Source organism: Crocodylus siamensis, chromosome 2 (genome assembly GCF_052110815.1).
Source record: "Crocodylus siamensis isolate JL-2025a chromosome 2, ASM5211081v1, whole genome shotgun sequence".
Taxonomy (NCBI): domain Eukaryota; kingdom Metazoa; phylum Chordata; order Crocodylia; family Crocodylidae; genus Crocodylus; species Crocodylus siamensis.
This window is the reverse complement of record NC_143396.1, coordinates 131,966,843-131,989,770: the sequence shown is the minus strand read 5'-3', so window position 1 is coordinate 131,989,770 and position 22,928 is coordinate 131,966,843.

Below are 22,928 nucleotides of genomic sequence, written 5' to 3'. Positions count from 1 at the left end.
GAAAGCATCCACACCAGAAGATAGGCAGGTGATTCAGGCTGACCTGGACAGGCTCATGAAATGGGCAGATGAGAACCTGATGACGTTTAATGTCGAAAAATGCAAGATTCTCCACCTTGGGAAGAAAAACCTACAGCATCCTTATAGGCCTGGCAGTGCTACAGTGGCTAGCACTATGGAAGAAAGATACTTGGGAGTCATCGTTTATCACAAGATGAACATTAGCCTGCAATGCGATGCTGCAGCTAGTAAAGCAACCAAAATGCTGGCTTGCTTCCATAGATGCTTCTCAAGTAAATCCCGAGACGTCATTCTTCCCTTGTACTCGGCCTTGGTGAGGCCGCAGCTGGAGTACTGCGTCAAGTTTTGGGCTCCACAATTAAAGGATGTGGAGAAGCTTGATAGAATCCAGAGAAGAGCCACGTGCATTGTCAGAGCTCAGGAGAACAGACCTTACGATGACAGGCTGAGAGCCATGGGGCTCTTTAGCCTGGAAAAGTGCAGGCTGAGGGGTGATCTGATGGCCACCTATAAGTTTATCAGGGGTGACCACCAGGATCTGGGGGAACGTCTGTTCACCAGAGTGCCCCAAGGGATGACAAGGTCAAACGGTCATAAACTACTGCAAGACCATTTCAGGCTGGACATAAGGAAGAATTTCTTTACTATCCAAGCTCCCAAGATCTGAAACAGCCTGCCATTGGAGGTGGTTCAAGCACCTACATTGAACACCTTCAAGAGTAAATTGGATGCTTATCTTGATGGGGTCCTATGACCCCAGCTGACTTCCTGCCCTTTGGGCGGGGGGCTGGACTCGATGATCTTCCAAGGTCCCTTCCAGCCCTAATGTCTAGGATATCTATGAATACTGGACAGGAAGGGAACTCCTGGGTCATCAAATCTGAACACCTGCTATTACACACAACCACATCATATAATCCTGTTCATAAATATGTCAAGGTCCATTTTAAGACTAGTTATTATTTTTTCCTGGTATTACTCATCCTGGAAGGGTGTTCTGACACCTCATTCATCTGAGGGTCCTTTGGAAGTTGTTATAAGGGCTTGTCCTTCACTGCAGTCACAGGTGTGATGATAGTATGCTCAGATAGAATCCCAGGTCTGAAGGGAATTTATGTACTAGCTCAGGTACCAATAACAACATACCCATGAAGACCTGGGAAGCACCACTAGCTTTACACAGAACTGACCTGAGCAGGGTGTGGGGCCTGGGGCAAATCAGCCCATGCAGGGTCCTGCCTCCATTCCTGCCCCAATCCCACAGGCCCCAGACCTAAATAAACTGCTGCTGCTGGCGTTGGCAGCAGGGAGTGGGGGGTGGGTAGTGAGTGGCTGGACGTGGAGCTGCCACTCCACCCAGCTCCATGCTGCCACTACTCTACCCAGTTCTGCAGGTCCCCCCAAAGCACAGGGCACAGAGCAGTTGCCCCAATTTGCACCCCCCACTCCCCTAAGGGATGACCCTGGCTTTACAAGTCCCTAGGGCCCCAGATAAGTACTTGGGCAGCTAGCTTTATTGAACTCTGTACTGCTGTGGCAACCATGCTATTGTAACCCAAGTTAATTGGGAGGAAGCCAGCATGCAGATACAGAAACTGCAATCATACCTTAAGCCTTGGGTGTAGACATAAGTAAATGTTAACAGGCAGGAATCTGGAAACTAGCCAGTAAGACACAGCAACATATAAATCACAGAAGAAAAAAAGAGGGGACTATTATATACAAGGTCTATAAATAGAAAGGGCTGCTTCCCCTAGACCACCAGAACTGTAAGGATAGAAGAAGCTGATATACAGTGTGGTAGTGGGTGACATGGATTCGTGTACATTCAGGATGAGAATTTTTCCAAGCTCCAGGGCTGTAGCTGTAAGAGGCTGCAGGTGACGCAGGTAGCTACAGTTTCCCATCTAAATGTCATACAGTGAATATAAATAACAAGTTGATGCACCTGTGCCTCTAATTCAGATGATCACTTTCCTAATTACATGGCATATATTTAGGTGGGCAAAAACACACTAAAACAACAGCTTAATTGGAAACTGGTTAGGTTTGTGTGACTGGTGTGTCTAATAAAATTGCTTTATATTTTGTATGTCACCTTTTATTCTGAAGGTTTCTAATAGGCTTTTCAGACTGGAAACCAGATGGCTTTTTCACCTTTACTCCTGATTTGCATCAGTGTCTGTAGTTAGATCAATAGAATTTACACAAATGTATTTGCATGTATGTTCTCACATCCACATATGCGCACAAGGAATCTACTCACAAATGAGTTGCAGCCATATTATAAGTGAAATGTGTTAGCTGTTTTAACAGTAGGAAGCAATGCTATGCAACAATTGAAGGCAAAAATAAAGAGCAATACCATGATCAATGGAAACTGGAGGAGGAATCTGAGGGTGAAGTTACATCTCTCACTTAGACCATACTAAGGGAGAGAGCCTTGCCAGAGCCAGGGGTGTGTCAGGCTGATCAGTGTATAAGGGCCAGGGGCCAAAGGAAAAGAGCCTTGCCAGGGTCAGGGGCTGATCAGGCTGACTGGAATGTTTAATGGACAGGCCAGAGGGCCCACTGGACAACTTAAAGTGACATCTATGAGTCATGGGTGCACCCAAGGGGTGGAAGAAAGCCACAAATAGCCTACAAACCAACCAGTACCCGGAGGCACTTACAGAGCCAGGTGGCCATGACAGTTGGGTACAAGAGGTATCAGCTGGCCAAAATGGACAAGAGCTCAAAGGTGGACCCTGGGACAGCCTCCCCTAATATTAAAAAAGTAGTTTCATCAAGGATGTCAGGTGAGGAAAAGGGAGGGTGCCCCATAGAGCCGGAGTGGAAAGGCAGGAATTGTATGACTACCAGGGAGCATCATGGTTTCCCTTGGGGCATGGTCTTGCTACACACCTCCACTTATTAAGTCTCTAGCATTACTTTTTATTGCATCCTAGGGTCTTGCTTAGGGTATCCCCTATCTTAATTCAGACAAACCCTGATCCTGTTTAGCTTGTGAAACAGGACAAAGGCCACAGCACAAAGTGGGAAAAGAGAGACATTTATGCATGAGCACTTGTCAGAAGTCAGCTGACTATCAGCTGATCCAAATAATTTTGTCTATCTTAAATACATCTGAGAACCCTTAAAATTTTGGTCTGAAAATCAGGGTGAACCCCAGTGAGCAATGTTGATACCCAACACACTTTCTAAGATACTTGTCTGGCTTCCGTATCTAAGCATCTCACAGTTACCATTATGTTTATCTGCACAATATGCCTACAGAGTAGGGCAGGGTTCATTGTCCTTATTTCTGATGTGGAAAGTTGTGACCCAGAGCGATGAAGGCCCCAGATCCTCAAGGGTATTTGTAATCAAGTGGCTTAGACATTGAAGTATCTTTGATCAATAACTTGTGAAAGATCCCATAAGCAGTTTATAGCTCAGCAAAAAGTTGAACCCACTTATGCAAAATTATTTCAAACAATTCTTACCTGAAGGATAAACCAAGATGAGCTACTGTGCCTTGAGTCATGGAGGTAACATAAAACTCAAATACAAATGCAGTGCTCCAGAATTTTTGGAAACAACAAAAGGCAAGCTAACATACAAAACTAGTGCTTATGAATCAGCTTGAATGCATTTGCAGTTAACTTTTTAAACATGCAGTTAAATTTTTAAAATTCAAATGTTATTGACTCTGTTGTGGCTTCTTACATCCACTTTTTTTCTTGTAATACCATGAAGGAGGCTATGCACATTGTGTTACAGATTCAGCTGGAGCACTATGTTATTTCCTCCACCTTGGGAGGAAAAACCTGCAGCACCCTTATAGGCTCGGCAGTGCTACGTTGGTTAGCACTACAGAAGAAAGAGACTTGTGGGTCATCATTGACCACAAGATGAACATGAGCCTCCAATGCGATGCTGCGGCTAGTAAAGCGACCAAAACGCTGGCTTGCATCCATAGATGCTTCTCAAGCAAATCCTGGGACGTCGTTCTCCCCTTGTACTCGGCCTTGGTGAGGCCGCAGCTGGAGTACTGTGTCCAGTTTTGGGCTCCACAATTCAAAAAGGATGTGGAGAAGCTTGAGAGAGTCCAGAGGAGAGCCACGCGCATGATCAGAGGTCAGGAAAACAGATCTTACGATGACAGGCTGAGAGCCATGGGACTCTTTAGCCTGGAAAAGCGCAGGCTCACGGGTGATATGATGGCCACCTATAAGTTTATCAGGGGTGACCACCAGGATCTGGGGGAACGTCTGTTCACCAGAGCGCCCCAAGGGATGACGAGGTTGAACGGTCACAAACTCCTGCAAGACTGTTTCAGGCTGGACATAAGGAAGAATTTCTTTACTGTCTGAGCCCCCAAGGTCTGGAACAGTCTGCCAGCGGAGGTGGTTCAAGCACCTACACTGAACACCTTCAAGAGTAAATTGGTTGCTTATCTTGCTGGGATCCTATGACCCCAGCTGACTTCCTGCCCTTTGGGCAGGGGGCTGGACTCGATGATCTCCCGAGGTCCCTTCCAGCCCTAATGTCTATGAAATCTATGAAATCTATGAAAATTAAGAGAACCAAAAGGAGTTTTTAAAAATGGATGTTCTCGCTGTTCTTTAACTAAATCTGATAGTCACGTCAAATATAGGATTAGCTCAGAACCACAGCATGCGTCTCCAGATGTTGTCACCAGATTAACCAAGAAAACCCAATTTTCCTTACTGGCCTTTTCTCATTTATTTGTAGAGAATGTATTAGGGCAGGACTCTAACCACTGCCAAAACGATGCCATGCAATCTTAGCCCCTTTCAGCCCTCATTAAATTAGAGCCTAAACATTGTCTTGGTTGCCTTGAGGGCATTGTGAGGAAAGGTCAGCCTGGAACTCTCTGGCATCACAGACCTTTGCACAGTTGGCTCCTCAAGGGTTAGATGCTTTGTCTATTTCTAACATGATAGATTATGGGGATTTTCGACCATCTGATATATCCAATGCGAACAGAGACAGGACTGGACTTGATGAACATGTGAATCAGGACAACAGATCTGTGGGATATAAAAACAAATTGCACAAGAAATGCAGGTGTTACATTTGATATTCTCTCTTTATTCCCACTAAAACTGTTTTTACTAGTTGTTTTACTGTCTTGATTTAGCAGAGGTACTCTTGATGTGTAACATTGTAAGAAAGAGAATCAGCTTCTCTCTTCTGAATCTTGTAAGGTGGTAGGAGAAAAGGTTCTAGGATAGGGAAGTGTAAGGGCTTTTAATCACAGCCATGTCCTCAGCGTTAGGTATTTGTTTGTGAAATTCTGTTTTTTATTGGTGACCAGAAAAATAAGCATTCAGGGTTGTTAAATAGGCATGTGTGAAGCGGCTAGTATTTACTTCAGATTCAGATTTGGCCAATATGGGGGAGAGTGATTTGATTTGGTGATTTGAATCACTGTCCCAAATCAATTCAGCCAGATCTTATTTGGAGATTCGGGTGCTGCTGAATCAGCCAAATCTCCAAATCAAATAGGCCCCATCTCCTGCCCGCTCTTCCAGCCCTGTCAATGGCTGCCCTGCCCAGCCCCAGCATCTGGGCACTGAAAAAAAAAAGACCTGACTCACCAGCTCCTGCCAGGTGGGGGCAGTCCCTGATGCCCCACACTGCCCTGTGCTGTGTGTGTGTGTGTGGGGGGGGGGATCTGCCATGAACCCCCAGAAGCCTGATGGCTTCTGCAGCTGATGGTGAGGGTGGGACTTTTTTTTTTTTTTAAAGCTGTGACACTGGGGCTGGGCGGGCCAGCCATTGACAGGGCTAGGAGAGTGGGTGGGAGATAGGGGCTCATGGCAGAGGCCCCCACACAGAACGGGGCAGTGGGGGGCAGTGGGGATCAGCCCCTATGCCTGGCAGGAGCTGGTGAGGTACAGGGCTTTTTTTTTTTTAGAACTGGGATGCTAGTGTCCAGTGGGGCAGCCATTTATGGGGCTGGGAGAGTGGGCAGGGGGCACTCAGAGGGGCTGGAGGAGCAGACAGGGGATGGGCCCTGGTGGGGGTTCTCCCATGTTCCCCTCCTCCCTCCTCTAGCCCCCCCACCCCTTACTTACCAGCACAGAGTCCGGGTCCAGCTCCCTGTGGAGGTGAGCAGGGACGTCCTGAATCTCCGAAGCTCTTTGAATCTTTTCTGAATCAATTCGGACCTTTTTATTGGTCTCCTGATTCAATTTGGATTCCGAGATTTGGTCCCTGAATTGGGCTGAATCTCCTCCAAATCGAATCAGTACCCAGAGCTTTGCTCCAGATTCAGGCATTGACTTTAGCAGAGCTAGACAAAGGATGAATTCAGCCTGTTTTCTTAAAAGCAAGTAAACCAAACAGTCTTGCTCCAGAACCCACTTAGAAATAGCTATTGACTGGGATTTTCAAAGGGCAAACCTAAGAAAGCTGGGTGCTTAACTACCATTAAAATTCATGTATGCGATATTCCTTTTAATATCCAGTAATGCTTAGCAATTCTTTGAAATATGATCAGCTGCAACCTAATATCATAGAAGAATCTTGATTGCTCAAAGCAAGAATGAATTGCCTTTTGTGACCCATTAGTGAGTTCCAATTTTATGCCAAGCACTGCTGTTTAATTTAGTTATTGAGGTTAATATTTAATAGTTTTACTTATTTTTACTATCTTTCCTCTTACATTTGCAATTAGCAGTGCTGCAGCTGTTAGAGATGAAGGATCAATAAAACTCCTGTAATGTTTTAATATTCATGCTGTCAGACACATTCCGGTTACCTAAATGACCCACAACATTGGGTTCATTTTGCAGATGTATTTCCTAGGCTGCTTGGCAACCTTCCATCACCCTGCATGCAGTTTTTGATCACTAATTCTTGCCTGTGTCTAAGGTTAATGCAGGAATGTAACCTGCGTAATTGTGCTTCAGTGGGAGGGGGATCAAACAGGTTTATGAAGACTGATCTTCACTATTGATTGCTAAGTCTATGTAAAATAATTAGATTCAGACAATTGGATTATAGAATTATGATTACGGGATACATATACTTGGAGTGTTTTACATGCTTGACACACAAATGAAATCTCATCGGGGTCATCTTTGCCCTTAATATATTGTGCGCTGGTTTTTTTTAATTGTGAAAATCTAAGACAAATCTTTAGGCTCAGATACATAAAAACAATGCAGAAGCTGTATTACTAAAGAGATACTCCCCATAAATGGAAGGATAATTATGTCATAACCACAAGATCCTGAGAGGCTTTGCCTTGAAGGTTAAACCAACTCCGTTTGTGTCATAGGAAGAGAGACATTTCCCTCATCCGGGGATCCCTGACTGGAAATATCTTCCAACTCCTCCTATATTTTTGGATTTATAAGACACCCTTTAAATACTATACTCATCCTCAAAAATTAGATACTATCTTAGATTTCTCAGTTTGGAGAAGCAAGGACTAAAGCAAATGAAAATACTGGCCATTTTGAAGGCCCAGAGCTACATGTCTGATGTTAAGCACCTATATAGGTATTTAGAAATCTTAAAGTTTATAATCTTTAAGTTTATCAGCGGTCACCCTTAAAAATAAAAATCGCTCATTGGAAACTGCTGTTTGAAAAAGAGTCCTAGAGTACTTGCTGCCTTCTCGCAGGCTCACTTCATGGTGTTTCCTATATGATTTTTCAATCAGTGAATATTAAAAGAAGCAAAGGAACTGCCCTTCAAACTCATGGATCCAGAGGAAACTAGGGGAACTCACCAACAGCCATCCCTGTACCTCAACATCAGCTTTTAGACCTCCTGCTTTCCCTTCTGGGGAATCCATGGTGGAACATTCCAAAGTGCAGAAGCGAAGTCAATAATGTCTGAATTAATGTTAGAGATGGTGGAGTTATCAGGGGGAAAGTTTTCACGTCTAGAGCCAGTCCCAGCTCCTCCCCATACACGTATCCAAAAGAAGAACGGCCATTGAATCTGAGAGAAGATTGTACTACTACAGAGAGAACTCCTTCTATGCCTGCAGCCCTTTGCAGCTAGAATTGGGTAGACTTTTCTTTTCTTTTCTTTTTTAAATATCCCTTCTGCTTCCTAATACCATGAAAATAAAGCCAAATAGCAAATGTCACACCCTCAGAATCAATCAGAGGTGTTGATAACTTTCACAAATGCCTAGTGAGTCCTATTATATTTGATACCTTTTATTAAAGTCCCACCTTGCAGACTCATGTGAATATGTGCAATTCTCTGCTTTCATTTTACAAACAGCTAAATATCCAGGCCTCATAGTTGTGCAGTCAAATACATGACTCTGAGTGGCTCAGCCCTAGATAACAAGTGAAAGAAACCCACCAGTCATTATTTTTTTAAATGTTATAATTTTTAAGTCTCTCTCATGATTTTAAGAGTGTCTGATTCATGAGTGGGAGGTGATAAAACTGAATCACATGTTCTCAGATGTCATATTTCTAACTTGATATGGAATGTGGGAGTGTTCTGGGTAAGGGGTGCATACATGGAGGAAAACAGAAGTAAAAATGTCTCTATCTGGCTTAATTAAATAAGTTTCAACTAAGCAGCTTGAGCCACTATTAAACAAATACGTTACTTTCCCAATTGTCCTCTGGAGTCAACTTCTTCTTTGTACACCTCAAAGATTGAAATAATAAAATCTATAAGAAACTTTCCATTTCCATTTCTTACACTGCTGCCAAGCTAGATACTTTCATGCAAAATAAAGTGATTGCACATGCTGCAACCCAAGCCACTATAAGTTGGAAAATCCATTCAGTTAATTAAGCCACAGGCAAAATGAAACTCCAGATCATCCTGGCAAAATCTGTAGGCTTTCTGTAACAGGGGCAATGCTTTTCATTTTTCTTATTATATCTGCTATGCTATTAACTATTTTAATACTAGCTCATACAATGAGCCCAAGCAGGGCAATTAAAAATATGTATTAGCCTATTAAAATTGACTGCTTTAACCACTGCATTAAACTGTATAGCCCCTTTTTTTTTCAAATGTGCATCATTGTCATCATCCCATTTAGTCTAATTTTCAGGAGAGTAGTTCAATTATCCACATAAGCCAAGCAGTGTTTTCATTATCCAAACTTGCCAAGTTAATTGCAACAGGTAATCCTTTCAAATCAATGGCACATCAGAGCTTTAAGACCAACCACGCTATAAGCACAGTAGCTGGATGATCTGGTTCAGTGATTGGCATTGAAAAGGTTAAGGATTGTTGACACTTAAATGTTCATAATTAGGTTTTAAAACCTTACAGCCCATTATGATGGAGGGAGGTGGAGAGTTCTCTTCTCTCCTGGTGCTATTATTTCAACCTCCCTGCAGACTCAGAAACTCAAAAGTTTACATTATCCCAGTTATCTTCACAGCTAGAAACAGTTTTCTCAACTGAAATCTCAGATGTGGTAGCAAACACAAAAATCCTTTGGGAGACCCTAAGTCCTCAGAAGTTTTAGATTTTACAAATGCACAAGTTTTCATTGTCCCTTGGCACCATCTTTAAGAAAGCTGAAATGGCGTAATAATAATAATGACACTGCTTCAGGTGTCTGATTGGTTTGTAATTCCATCTGAGGTCCTCAAAACACTTTACAGGCATTCTCTGATAAAATTCTTCGTGTAAGTAAGGGTTACAGCACCAGTTGGATAAATGGACAAATACAAGAATATAGAAGTTAATGGACTTCTGAAAAATCCCATTAACTCCATGTTTAGCCCTTTCCAGTCTATTTAGTAACTGGCAATTGGAAGGAATCAAAAACAGCATGGAAGAGCCCAAGACATTGGCATTCCATACCAATGGTTAGAATCAAGTCTAAGGGTCTGGAGCAACAGCTACAGGTTTCTATATTGACCTGCAATGAAACAGCTATAGATGCTGCCCTAAATACAAGACCTGCTGTTCCTAGCAGTCAAACCCACAGGGCTCAGCTGAAGAGAATTTTGGCCCAGACTGGCTGGTACTAACCCTGTAAGGAAGGTTGTTTTCTGCCCAGTCCTAACTGCTGGTCTTTTGGAATTGCCATCAGGCCTCTGCCCATGAGCTGTCCCAGCCACTTCCAATATACTACATTTTAAATATGGCTTGTCCACCACTGAATCATACACAGAAGACATAGGTACATGACTCTGCGATACAGCATACACTTTAATGTCTTCATGTCTTGCCGTGGCATCAAATGGTAGGACCTTCTGCTATTTACTGAGGTGTGGAACATCCTGCTGGACCCAAATCTATTTTTACCTCATTCTGTCAGCCCCTGGGGACAGAATGAGGTAAAATGCTGATAGTACCAATGTGCTAATGGCACAGTTCCTGGGAACACTTTACTTATGTCCACAAGACCACCAATTATCTCAAGCACACCAAAAAAGCTACAATCTACAGTCAGACTCTCAGGTATTACTGCATCTGGTGGGTAGAGCATTCATGTTGCCCACCTGGTCAGCCTAAACTCAGTCTTCATAGAAGAAGGACTCTCCAGTAGAAAACTAGACTGTACATTTGAAAGAATGATCCAAAAGCCCTGCAGTAGCTTGGTACAATACTAAAAACAAACAAACAAACAAAAACAAACAAAAAACCCTTGTGACTCAACACCCCTGATGGCCACCTACCACCTCATACTGAAACCCATCAGAAGAATCATCAAACAACTTAAACTATAATGAACAAAGGTCAGAGCTTGAGTGAAATAGTTCCAGCCTCTCTGCTCCTGGCTTTCAAACAACCCCCTAACTTTGCCCAACTTATCATCAGAAGCAAACACTTTACTGCACAACAGATATCAAGTGGCACACAGGCTTACCTTAGCAAGAAATGCATAACCTGCTACTATAATCAATACCCTGCATAACAAAACCATCAGAATCCATGGATCCTTTCCCAAAATGTGATATATTTGATCTAATGCACAAGATGTCCTTATAGCAATTACGTGGGTGAAACTAACCAGCAACTACACACCAGAATGAACTATCACAGAAAAAAAAGGACAGAGATACACAGGGCAAATCTACACCCAGTAGCACAGGTTACTGCACTGTAAGCATATGCGTTTACATGTACACATGCTTACTGTCCAGTAAACCTTGCTATTTGTGAGTAAATTTGCTATCTGAAAGAGTAAGTAGCAAATTTACTTTTGATTAGTAATGGCACAGTGGTACTCATCTAGATGCCTGACAAGGAGCAAATCTGCTCCCAGTCAGTCGTCCACCAGGGGATAGGAGATTTTTCCTTGCCCCCCAGGAGCAGCCTGCTATGGGGGCAGGGTCCACCACTGGAGTCTGAGCAGTGACTATGTCCCCCTGCCCTGGCAGCAGGGAGCTCCAAGCCCCCCACTCGAAGATTGTGATTGGGGAGTGGGGGCCAGGAAACTTTATCTCCGATCCCTTGCTTTGTGATCATGATTGGGGAGCAGGGGACTGGGAGACCCTTATCTCCCAGCACTGGCTTCATGGTCACAGGGCCGGTGCTGGGAGACCCTTATCCCCAACACCTCCCCAGCCTGTTTCCCACCCAACTCCACACTCACAGACCTGAATAGGGAACAAGTTCCTCAGCCTCCACCCCGCTAACGTGGAGCTGGGAACTGTCTTTGTCGGGGACGGTCCCACCCCTGTGCCCTGATAAGGTGATCAAAATATGGGGCTTGTAAAGAGCTGAAAGGATGGAATAGGTTCCAGCCCCCTGCCCCGATCTGCTGGTGGCTATTTAGTAGCCAGCTAGCTGCTAGCTGCCCCATTGGCAGATCAGGGCAGGAGGTTGGCACCTACTCCTCCCCTGCAGCTCTTTCTAAGTCCCTTGCCCCTGACTGGGGAAGCAGGGTCAGCATCTCTCTGGCCCAGTGCTCCCTGCCAGCCCCTGGGCTAGCACCTAGGAGGAGCCTTCCCTCTGGTGGTGGCAGGGGCCCATTGCAGGGTCCCAGGAAGCAGGAGCAGTTTTCTTCCATTACCAGTAAACCTGCTCTTGCTTCTCTGCATGTGATTACACCTGTCCCAGGGGCACAGGACCAGAAAAGGGGGAAGCCTCGTTCAGAGGAAAACCCCAGATCAAAGTAAAAAGAAAAGAAAACAACATACCTGTTGCAGGGACTGGGAGGAGCAAGGAAACATGTGGTGGAAAACCACCCACATTGTTTGTCAGCTGCAGCCATATCCAGCTGGGGCCAGGTGACGTCATGATGAGACGCCACCCAGCGGAGATGAAAAGCAGCCGCAAAAAGCATGGGAAGGGAAACGCCAAGGCTGGGAGGAGCAGTGGGAGACCCTGAGGCAAAAGGCATCCAGCTGCTGTGGTCTGCAGCAGCAGCAGTGGCAGTGACAGTGGCTGCCAGAGCAGTGAACGATCCCCTAGCCAGGGAAGACCGGCAGGGAGACTGGCAGCAGCAGCGGCAGCCGGAACAGTGGAGGATCCCCAAGCTGGGGAAGACCGGCAGGGATTGGAACCATCTGCAGGGAGACCAGCAGGGGCAGCAGGAGCTGCAAGGGATCCATGTGCTGGAGGAGACCAACAGAGGATCAGCGGAACCACTGGAGGATCCAGCAGTGGCTGCAGCGAGAACCGGCGTGGGAGCTCCCTTCAGAGGCAACAGGTGCTGTGGCTCCAGAGCAGAGGCAGGTCCTGGAGGAAGAGAGAGAGAGACCCCGGCTGGGGTGAAAGCACAGACCCTGACCCAGAGGGCACACTAGCCTAGGGGTGTTAGGGGCTAGCAGAGCACAGGATTCCTCCTTCATAAGCATTTCTCTTTCTTTTGTGTTCCCTGTTGTCGCTCCCCTTAGTAGTTGCATGGTTGGTTCATTAATTTATTTCACATTGCGTCACTACTGAGAAAAGGGCTATGGCGTAGGTATTGTTTGTGTGTTCCCCTTTTAGGGTTTATCTATTTTAGTTCCCTGGCAAAAGCACCATGGCAGTGCTCTTAGTGCCAAGCTAGGGTAACTGGGACATCGCCCAAGGGGGAGAAGGAACCACAGGAGAACACAGCGAGCACCAACGGCATCAGACGTAGAAGGCCCAGAGCGTTCATCTACAGAAGGAGATGTGATCAGGGAGCATATCAGCAGGGGATTGCCGCGGAAGATCTGGAGGCCTGTCTCAAAGGTTGGCGCGTGGCCAGGGTGTAGGGGAGGCTGAAGCCCCATGAACGTCTGCCGTGAGTGTGACAGCTTTGGAGGCATCCCCACAGGGGACCCCCTCCACTGAAGGATCACTCAAAGTCGTGGCAGGAAAGTTTGGGGATCACCCTGAAGGTAGCCGAGGAACCCTCTGGGGTCTGCACGAAGGTCCTTGGGGAGCAAGGTTAGCAGCTTGGGCAAAGGCAGCACGAGAGCGAACCGTTGCAAAGAGGCAGGCACAACACCTACCTGGGAGTATGTATTTGCAAGTATTTTGCTTGGAGGTAAACTGATCCCAGATAAAATGCATGTGTAGACATACCCACAGACACCATTAGAAGCACAGTTCCCACAGAACATCTTCCTCTCTGACCTCACTGTCCTCATACTCAAGGGAAACCTGGGAACAAAAATTCATAAGCTGACGTAACACTAGGATCCAAGGATTTAACATGGATATCGCCTTGATGGTATTGAACTGGAGAAGGAGTAAATTCTATATTGCTTACTCAACAGACCCACTATCTGTCTGGCACCCTTAGACAGTAAGAAGGAAGAGGAGCTCTTTTTCTGCCAGCTGCCATCCACTTGGTCAGCCAGGTAAGCAGGGAGTGTAGGCTCTCACGCTTCTTGAGAGCCTGGCTTGGCCATGTAAGGCAAAGGCACCAGCTAGACGTAAAATATAATCTCTGTTGAACTCAATAAGAACCATTGGACCGAACCCTACACTGGCTTTAAATTTACTTCTTCATATGCTCTACTGGATGATTTAATTGCCATTTGTTTTATGAGCCATAAAGTTGGTCAGAAGTCTTCCTCCTGATAATTATTTTTCTATGGATTTTCCTAACAGCAGTGTTTCTTTTCTTGGACATTTTGTGGGAGGTTTACCAAAAATGATTTCAAAATGTTCAAAAGCAAGGTTAAAAAAAAAAAAAGAGAGAGGAAAAAAATCCATAAACCCCCTCAAATTCTGTGAAAGATTTTAAAGAAGGTTGAAGATGTTCTGATTCCTTCAAATATTTTTAAAGAAATACACGTCATTTTTGCATGATGAAAACCAAAAATATTTACAAGTTCTATTAGTATTTGTATTGCGGTAAGCAATCATAAACCGGGACCTCATTGGAGTACTACATGCTGTGCAGACAGAGAAGACAGGCCCTGTCCCAATGGGTTTACAGTCTAAATATCTAGTCCTAATCTTGGCTTTTCCCTTGATTGCTGCAACGCATTTCACAATTATGTAACATTATTACATTTCTGCCATCAAGACATTTCTACAGCTAGCAAGATGCCATTCAAAATGCTGCATTAATTGCTGCTATGTTTTTCTTTCGGGCTACAGAATGTCAGTAATCTGCTTCTTACAAATCACTGCTCTCTGGGGAGAAAATAAATCATATATATTTTTGGAACTGATGTCGATTCAATACTTAGAAAATGGATTTGGTAATAATATTGGCTGTAATCCTCCTGAGAGAAATTAATTATAAACATGTAGGGAGGCAATCAACAAACCACTCTTGCTGTGACGTTGAGCAACGATTACTAAAGAGAATAGAAGGGTGGATTGAATTAAAACTAAAACCTAGTATACTTCCAGAGGCCAGATGGTTTACAGCACTGTGTTCAGGAACTATTGTCATAAATGGAGAGGGGGTTGGCTTGGACAAATAAGAAATTATAGCATTATGTTCCCTCTGGAACCTCTGACATGCCAGCCCTTTTCCATCCACTTTCATAATCATGCCATACTAAACAGTGCATTAGAAGAAACAAACACAACAATGAAACCTCTGTAAGCCATCTGATGTAAAGGAGTATTTACCTTTCAACTTTTATATGGTATTAAGATGAATAGGAACTGGATGCACCCTGGAATTACTAAAAGTTATCCTGTTTATTGGCAGTCTGTTAGAAAGGAAGAATGTAGGGGAGGAGGCCCCAAAGGAAAATGTGTAGGGTGACTAAATCATATTCAGGAGATGCAAATGATTCTAAGGGCTTCCCATTTCTTGTTGGTCAGTTTAAAAGACCTGAAGCTTAATTACATATGAATCTTAAGGCCAGGATTCAAAGCATCTTGTATGTGCCTCCATTTAAATGCTTCCCTTCTTAAATTTTGAGCATCCTTTCCCAGGAAGGCAATTCAGAATGGTTTGACTGGTTGCCTAGCATTTCTATACAGCCAATGGAAGGACTTGAAAGATGACTAAGAGTGCTTCATGTACAGATGGCAAGGTGACACAGGGCATGTCTACACATAAATTTGATCTGGGATCAGTTGGGAGCTGGGTGGGGAACAGGCTCCCCAGCTTCTTTCAGCAGGGAGATCCCAGCACCAGCTCTGCACCGTGGGGCCAGTGCTGGGATACTTATCTCCCAGCCAGAGCTCTGCTGTCATGGGGCTCAGGCTGGAATATCCTTATCTCTCAGCACCGGCCCCACAACCATGGAGCTGGTGCTGGGAGATAAGCATCTCCCACACCCTGATTGTGATAAAGATCGCCCAGAGCCCAACTCCCCAGTCATGATTTGGGAGTGGGGGGATTGGAGCTCCCTGCTGCTGGGGCAGGAGAACATAATACCTATTTGGGATCTGGTGGCAGAGCCTACTCCAGCAGCAGACAGCTCCTGGGGGCAGAAAGCAATCTCTCACCTCCTGGTGGATGGCTGACTAGGAGCAGTTTTACTAATCAAAAGTAAATTTTCTACTTGCATTGCGGATAGCAAATTTACTCATGATTAACAAGGTTTACTGCATAGTAAGCATGTGCATGTGTAGATGTACATGTTTACTGCATAGTAAACTAAGTTACTGTATAATTAAGCATCCCATGTAGACGTGCCCACAGAGAATAGGGATCAGTAGGTGCTCTCAAAAAGTGATTCAGAAAGCCTGAAAGTGCCTGGGTATAGTCAACAGGAAATGCTAGAAGTGTACTTGAATGTATCATAATGCAGGTTGCATTCTGCATTATGATACATTCAAGTACACTCCTAGCATTATTAATGATGCAGGGAAGGATGAAGTATTTAATGCCTTTTTTACTTTACTCTTCAAAGTAGCTACCAAATGACAAGTGTAGTGGCAGCAAAGATAGAAAAGGGGGCAAACAGTGTAAAGGCAGAACAGAATAGGGATTACTCAGACAACTAGATGCTTTCAAGTCAGCAGGGCCAGATGGTATGTACCCTAAGGCTAAGGTACCGAAGGAATTGGCTTAGGTAATATTAGATCCTGTTCAAGAATTTGTGGAGGTCAGGTGAGGTCCTGGATGACTAGAAATGGGCAAATATAGTGCCCATCTTTTAAAAAAAAACATTAAGAATGACTATCCAAGGAACTATAGATCACTCACTGTGACCTTGATACCTGGAGAAAGCATGGAGCAGGACCTCCACGAATCAGTTGTAAAGCACCTGGAGTTGTAAAGCACATGATGATCAGGAACAGTCAGCATGGATTCACCAAGAGCATGTTGTGCCTGACAAACTTTATCTCCTTCTATGATAAGGTGGCAGGCTCTGTGGATGGGGAGAGATCAGTGGATGTGATATACCTTGACTGTAGCAAGGCTTTTGATGCTGTCTCACACAATACAGAAGTAGAGACTACATGAAAGGACTATAAGGTGGATATGTAATTGGTTGGATCATTGTGCTCAGTAAGTATTCATCAGTAGCTTAATGTCTAGATGGGAGAAGTTATCAAGTGGGGTTCCCCCAGGAGTATATCCTGGGTGCAGTATAGTTCAACATCTTCATTAATGATTTGACTGATGGGACCTTTTACAAATTTGAAGATGATATGAAATTGGATTGAATTGTAGACACTCTGGAGGGTAAGTCTAGCATCCAGAATATTCTGGATATACTGGAAACTGATCTTCAATTATTCAGGTGAGATTCAACAAGATCAAGTTGATTGTTCAAAATCCTGCACTTGGGATGAAATAATTGCATGCACAAATACAGACTGGGGAACAACTGGCTAGGTTGCAGGAGTGTAGAGAAGGACCTGGGGCTTACAATGGACCGTAAGATACATATGAGTCACCATATATGCTCTTGTTGCAAAAATGGCAACAAAAATTCATAAGCTGATGTAACACTAGGATCCAGCAGTATATTAGGTTGTATTAACAGGCATGTCCATTTCAATCAAGGGAAATGATTTCTCCACACTATTTAGCACTGATGAGACCTCACCTGGAGTACTGTGTCTAATTTGGGGCCCCACACTTCAAGAAGGATGTGGATAGAAGGATGCTATCAGAGAGCAATAAAATGATTAGAGCCTGGAAAGCATGACTTATGAGCAGGGATCCTGATTTTCTCATTAAAAAAAAAGTAACCCTAAATCCACATTTTTCCATGATTTAAATGAAACATCACTATCTATATTGATATCAATATAAATAACGTAACCCAAAATCCACAATTTTTCTGTGATTAAAATGAAACACTGCTATATATATTGTTTTAATCATGGAAAAATGTGGATTTGGGCTTACTTTTTTAAATCTGAAAATTGGGGATTTTTTTTTTTATCAAAGTAAAGCAAGACCCCTGCTTATGAGGAAAGACTGAAAGAACTGGGGTCATTTAGTCTGGGGCAAAGAACACCGGGGGGTGGGATTTGATAACTTTTTCTGAGCACTGTAGTCTGCAAATACCTGAAGGGTGATTAGAATGGTGGAGACAGACTTTTCTCTGTGGCTATAGGGGGCAGGACTAGGAACAATGGCCTCAAAGTGCATCAGAGGACGTTTAGGTTGGAGATTAGGATTCTGAGACTGGGCAAGCATTGGAACAGGCAACCTACAGAAGTTGTGGAATCTCTATCCCTGGAAATTTTCAAGAGCAGATTGGACAGACACTTGGCTGGGTTGGTTTAGTCAGGGATGGGCAATGGGATGGACTAGATGACTTCATAAGGCCCCTTCCAGCCCTGCTTTCCTATGATCTGAACACCCACCCTTCTCAGGAGCTAAAGCACCTGGCTCAGCTCATGATGTTGCTCAGGTGTTTTCATTCATTTGCAAACTACAATGTTGACTCTCATTCATTAGACAATATATTGGTAACTCACAATGCCTAGTCCCCTTTCTATGGTAGTACCTTCCAGTAGCCCAAGAGTTCGCACATTTAATGGGAAAGTAGGAGATCTGGGATCTAGGCCTAGCTCTCTGTGAAGGGATGTGAACCATACCTCTCACTTCCCCAAAAGAAAGCCCTTGACCCTATGATATAGAATAGGATTGGCTGGGGGTGGAAGAGGTTTTACATCTCTTCTGTTACAGGTGGGCCACTGAACACCCAAGTCATGGGATTAGAATTACAGTCAAGCAAAAGCTTTACTATAACCTAGCAGTTATGACACTCCCATGTGACATGAAAGCCTAAATTTTGGTTTCTGCTCCCAGTGATGTTTGCCTTTTACATTATAACCTTATGGGTTGAAAAACAAGGATAAGATTTGTAGCAGTTGATTTGTGTTTTTCTCTTTCACTGGTTTCTGAAACTATTCTGAGGAAAATGCAGAACAGTCCAAAATAAATTGGATTAGTAAACCAAGGGCAGCTGAGGTGGCTGAAAGTGCATGAAAAATGCCACTTCTGATATAGCTTATTACACAACTCTGCACACCTTAGTGAATCTGACTTTATGCATCACTGACATATCTTCACCTCTGAGATAAAATGCAGCAACATGGCTTAACATAGCACAGCAAGACTATGCAGTTTTTGAAAATGAATAAATAATTCAATAGTCACATGAAACTGGAGGGTGAATTTGGATAGAAGGGAATTCCTCATGGTTTCACCCGTTGTCTATCTCTGAAAAGAGCCACATGTTCTGGAATAACTGCAAATACTCAGGACTTTCTCTCATCCAAAAGCCACCATCTACAAGCAACACAATAGCGGTGGTTTGCTGTTGTGTCCAAGGACTAATTCAGCTAGTGTCTCTTAAGTATTGAAACTCCAATGTGGCCTTGACGGGACTCTTAAAGGCATTTCTAGCACAGACTTAATAATGCAGCTGGGTGCCTGGGGGAAGCTATGACACACGGAAGCAGCAATGACTTTCCCATGTAAGATGGTGTGACTGCGATGTCAGTGGTGGGATTTGCCCCCCACCCCCATTCCACTCCCCCTCAGCATCTGGGGCAACTACCTTTTTCACCACACCCTCGTTATTCTGCTGATTTGTGGGTTAAGAAAGAACTGTTGCTGCAGCAAAAGAGAACAGTTACAAGAGCTGGCAAACTGTATTAGAAAGGCATATGTTCAGCCTCCAGGCACAACAGGAGTCCACCCAGAAGGAGACAGACTTTTTAATACTGAAGATCAAATTAAATCATTGGAAATACTCCAATATTAAAGTAAAACAAACTTGCAACTATGTTGTTCACTACAAGCGATCAAACTGATTGGGATATCACTTACCCTGATTTACTGTGAATAAACTATAAAAAAGTCCCTTGTGATTTGAAGAATGAATTTAATTTGCAGAAGACCTAATCCAAGCTCACTGAAATCAATGGTAAGGTTTCCATTGATTTCAGTGGTTTCAGATTAGGCCCTAGATCAGTGTATAACCCTATGCATGTTCTGTATGCTTTCTTATGGTCATTTTGTGTGTTCTTTCTCAGCATATCCTCATTAGTATGCATGTTTGGGGGCTACTTGTGCCTATTTTTACTATTAGTGGTAAAAGTATGTATATAAATCTAAAGGGACAGATGGGTTAATAATTTGTGTCCACAGGCTCTCTCTTCCAAAATCATGGAGTTTATCACTATGTGAGTAATCAGTACAAAGGGAAAGTTGCACAAAAATGACCAAAAGGCCAGCCTTCACTGTGACGTGTGCAGAAATCTGCAGTGGAGTGGCCCTCTGTTCCAGCATGGAGAGAACAGCTACTAGTTGCTGAAAGAGATGAAAGCCATGAGCTGAAGGTCATGGTCTAAAATAGATCAAAATAGAAAGTTTGTATGAATTTGAACCAGGCCCTTGTTTCTACCATCCAGTATCTGCCAGAAGGGTTACAACTGGGCATAAACCCAAAGAAAAAAAGGAAATGTTTTTAATGTTGAGTGTCTGGTAATTTCTGAAATTAACCTAAATATTTTCTATGCCATATAGCAGGGGTTGTCAACTGGGGGTACTTTGAAAGGTCCCAGGGGGTATGTGCAGGTGGGTGGGGATGGAGCACCGCCATCCCATGCTGCTGCTTCACAGGAGCAGGGCCAGGGCAGGGTGAGGGCAGCAGTGCCCATCTGTGGATCGAACAGGCACTGCCTGGCCAGCTGGATGCAGGGGGAGAAGCTTGTATGTGGTGGTGGCAGCTGCCATCCACCACCCTGTGTAGCTGCTCTACATGCAGCTGCCGCCACCCCACTCCTGCACCTTGACCAGCTGCCAATACCCCATTGTTGTGTCCTTCCCCACCCCCTCCTTGACCAGCGGCCGGGGATACAGTGCTCAGAAAGTGTTGAAAACCCCTGCCATATAGGCCATTTCTAAAGGCCTCCACATTTGTTTTTATTAGTACCTAGGTACCTTTTATAGGATCGCTAGAATTATTCTTACTCTTCCTTCTTTGTCCAATTCTCTTCCACTACTTTAATTTCCATTGTCCATTTTGCTTTGTACATATATTTAAAAATGTACCATTATTGATTTTAGGTATCTAGGACAAAGACAGGCAAAATACAGCCCACTGGCTGGATCTAGCCCCCCAAGCTATTTCATCTGGCCCATGGGCAGATGTGCACCAATTACTTGTGTTTGCACTGGCATGCGGCTGCCCCTGCTCTTCTGTGCATGGGGCCAAGCCCTGCTCATTCCCACCAGGGCAGCATGCTGCACTCCCACCCTTGCCTGTGGGAAGGGCCCTGGTACTGGCCCCAGCCCTGGCCAGCTCATACACCTTCTGGCCAGGACTGCTGCAGCCACTGCCCCAGCCCCAGCCCCCGGGGAACAGCTTGGCTCCCCCAGCCACCAGGAGCTCCTTCTGCTGTCACAGCTGCAGCACTCTGGGCAGTAGAGAGGGAAGTGTTGGCAGGTGCGGGGGGAGCTGCAGCTGGGCAGGTGCTTGAAGCTTGGGTCCAGGACCAGTGGTAACATGGAGCTCAGACCATGGAGCCTGCACCTGGTGGGGTGGCAGGAGCATGGAGGCCAGAGCAATGGGAGAATGGGGCCTGGGTCAGCCCAGTTCTATCATGCAGGGCTTTACATGGCTTCCGGACAGCTCTCTGGACTTGTGCGCTGCTGGGGGAGCCCTGAACAATGGAGCCAGTGGCCTTCCCTGCTCCCTGCCATCACATGCAGCTGCCAGGACTCCACCAGGAGTTGTGGGGAGCCCCACACAATGGAGCCAGGCAGGCTTCAGTCCTAGGAGCTGCATGTGGTGTCAGGGAGCAGACAAGGCCTCTGGTTCCATCACTTGGGGCTCCCCACTTGCAGCATGTGGTTCTGTCCAAGTCCCAGGAGCTGTACGTGAGCTTTAGGGAGCCCCGCACAATGAAGACAGGGTGGCCTGGCCCCACTCCCTGCTGCCACATGCATATCCCAGGATCTGGCTGGAGCCATGTGCCACTGGGGGGCCCTGCCTGTGTGGCCATGAGCTCCCTGAAGGTCTACACCATGCGGGAGGCATATAGGGAGCATGGGGGGGCCCCCACATGCACACTCTACCATACCCATACACATACCCACACCCCTCCACACTCCATACTATCATTCACACGAACACACACCCACACCCTCCCCCACACAACACTCACACCCTCCCATTAACTCCACAGCCACACACACCTACACACTCCCCCACACTCCCATGCATCCCCCCACCCCTTCCTACATACTGCCACACCCCTAACCCCCAACACACATCCACACACCACTACACACACCTTCCACATTTCAAAAACTCCCCACACAACGTATGAGAGTAAGACTTTATTTTTTGGTATCATGAATTCGCCTCTGTATACACCATGCAAACATACATGAATTAGGACATTTTAAAAAAAATAAATTAAATTATGTTAAATTAAAATATGTTATAGTAGATGTTTGATTTTTAATATATGATTTTTTGGGGGTTTTTCCTGGTTCCAAGATGGCAAACCCCACCCTCCCCACCAAAGGAATATTTCTGGGGGCAAGGGGAGGGACTTCTGGTGGCAAAGATCAGGGGTTAGTGGTGGGACTTCTGGTCCCAAAATCATGAGCAGGGGCGGGGCACCTGTCAAGGGCTGGGGCTACCCTTATGGTCCTCAAAAGCCCACCAAAACTCATTAAGCAGCCAAAATAATTGCCCGCCCCTTATTGAGGAGAAAGAAATGCAATTCAAAGAGAGGAAAAGGAGCAAAGGGTATTGAAATCAAGATACAGCAGTTGATACAGAACTGCTCAATCATTCAGCAGTTAAATGATTGTCAGTTTTCTTAGGGTATGTCTATTCACCTTGTTCTGTGCTCCTTTAAACACTCAAGTACTCCCCATCCACTCTGTATGACACCCAAAAATAAGGGCATTTCTTTACCCATTTCCCTTCTGATATCTATCTCTGGGACACTCAAGAGAGGTTGTATGGAGTACTCACAGGACAGCTTCAACTCCTAATTTCCAGTTTTGGCATGTGATGTGTGGTTGCAGGTAAGGAGGGGGTACTTAAGAATGATACCCCCCAGGAGTACTGAGAAAGCAGTCTCTGAACTAAGGCCCCAGTGCTGGAAATATTCGTACT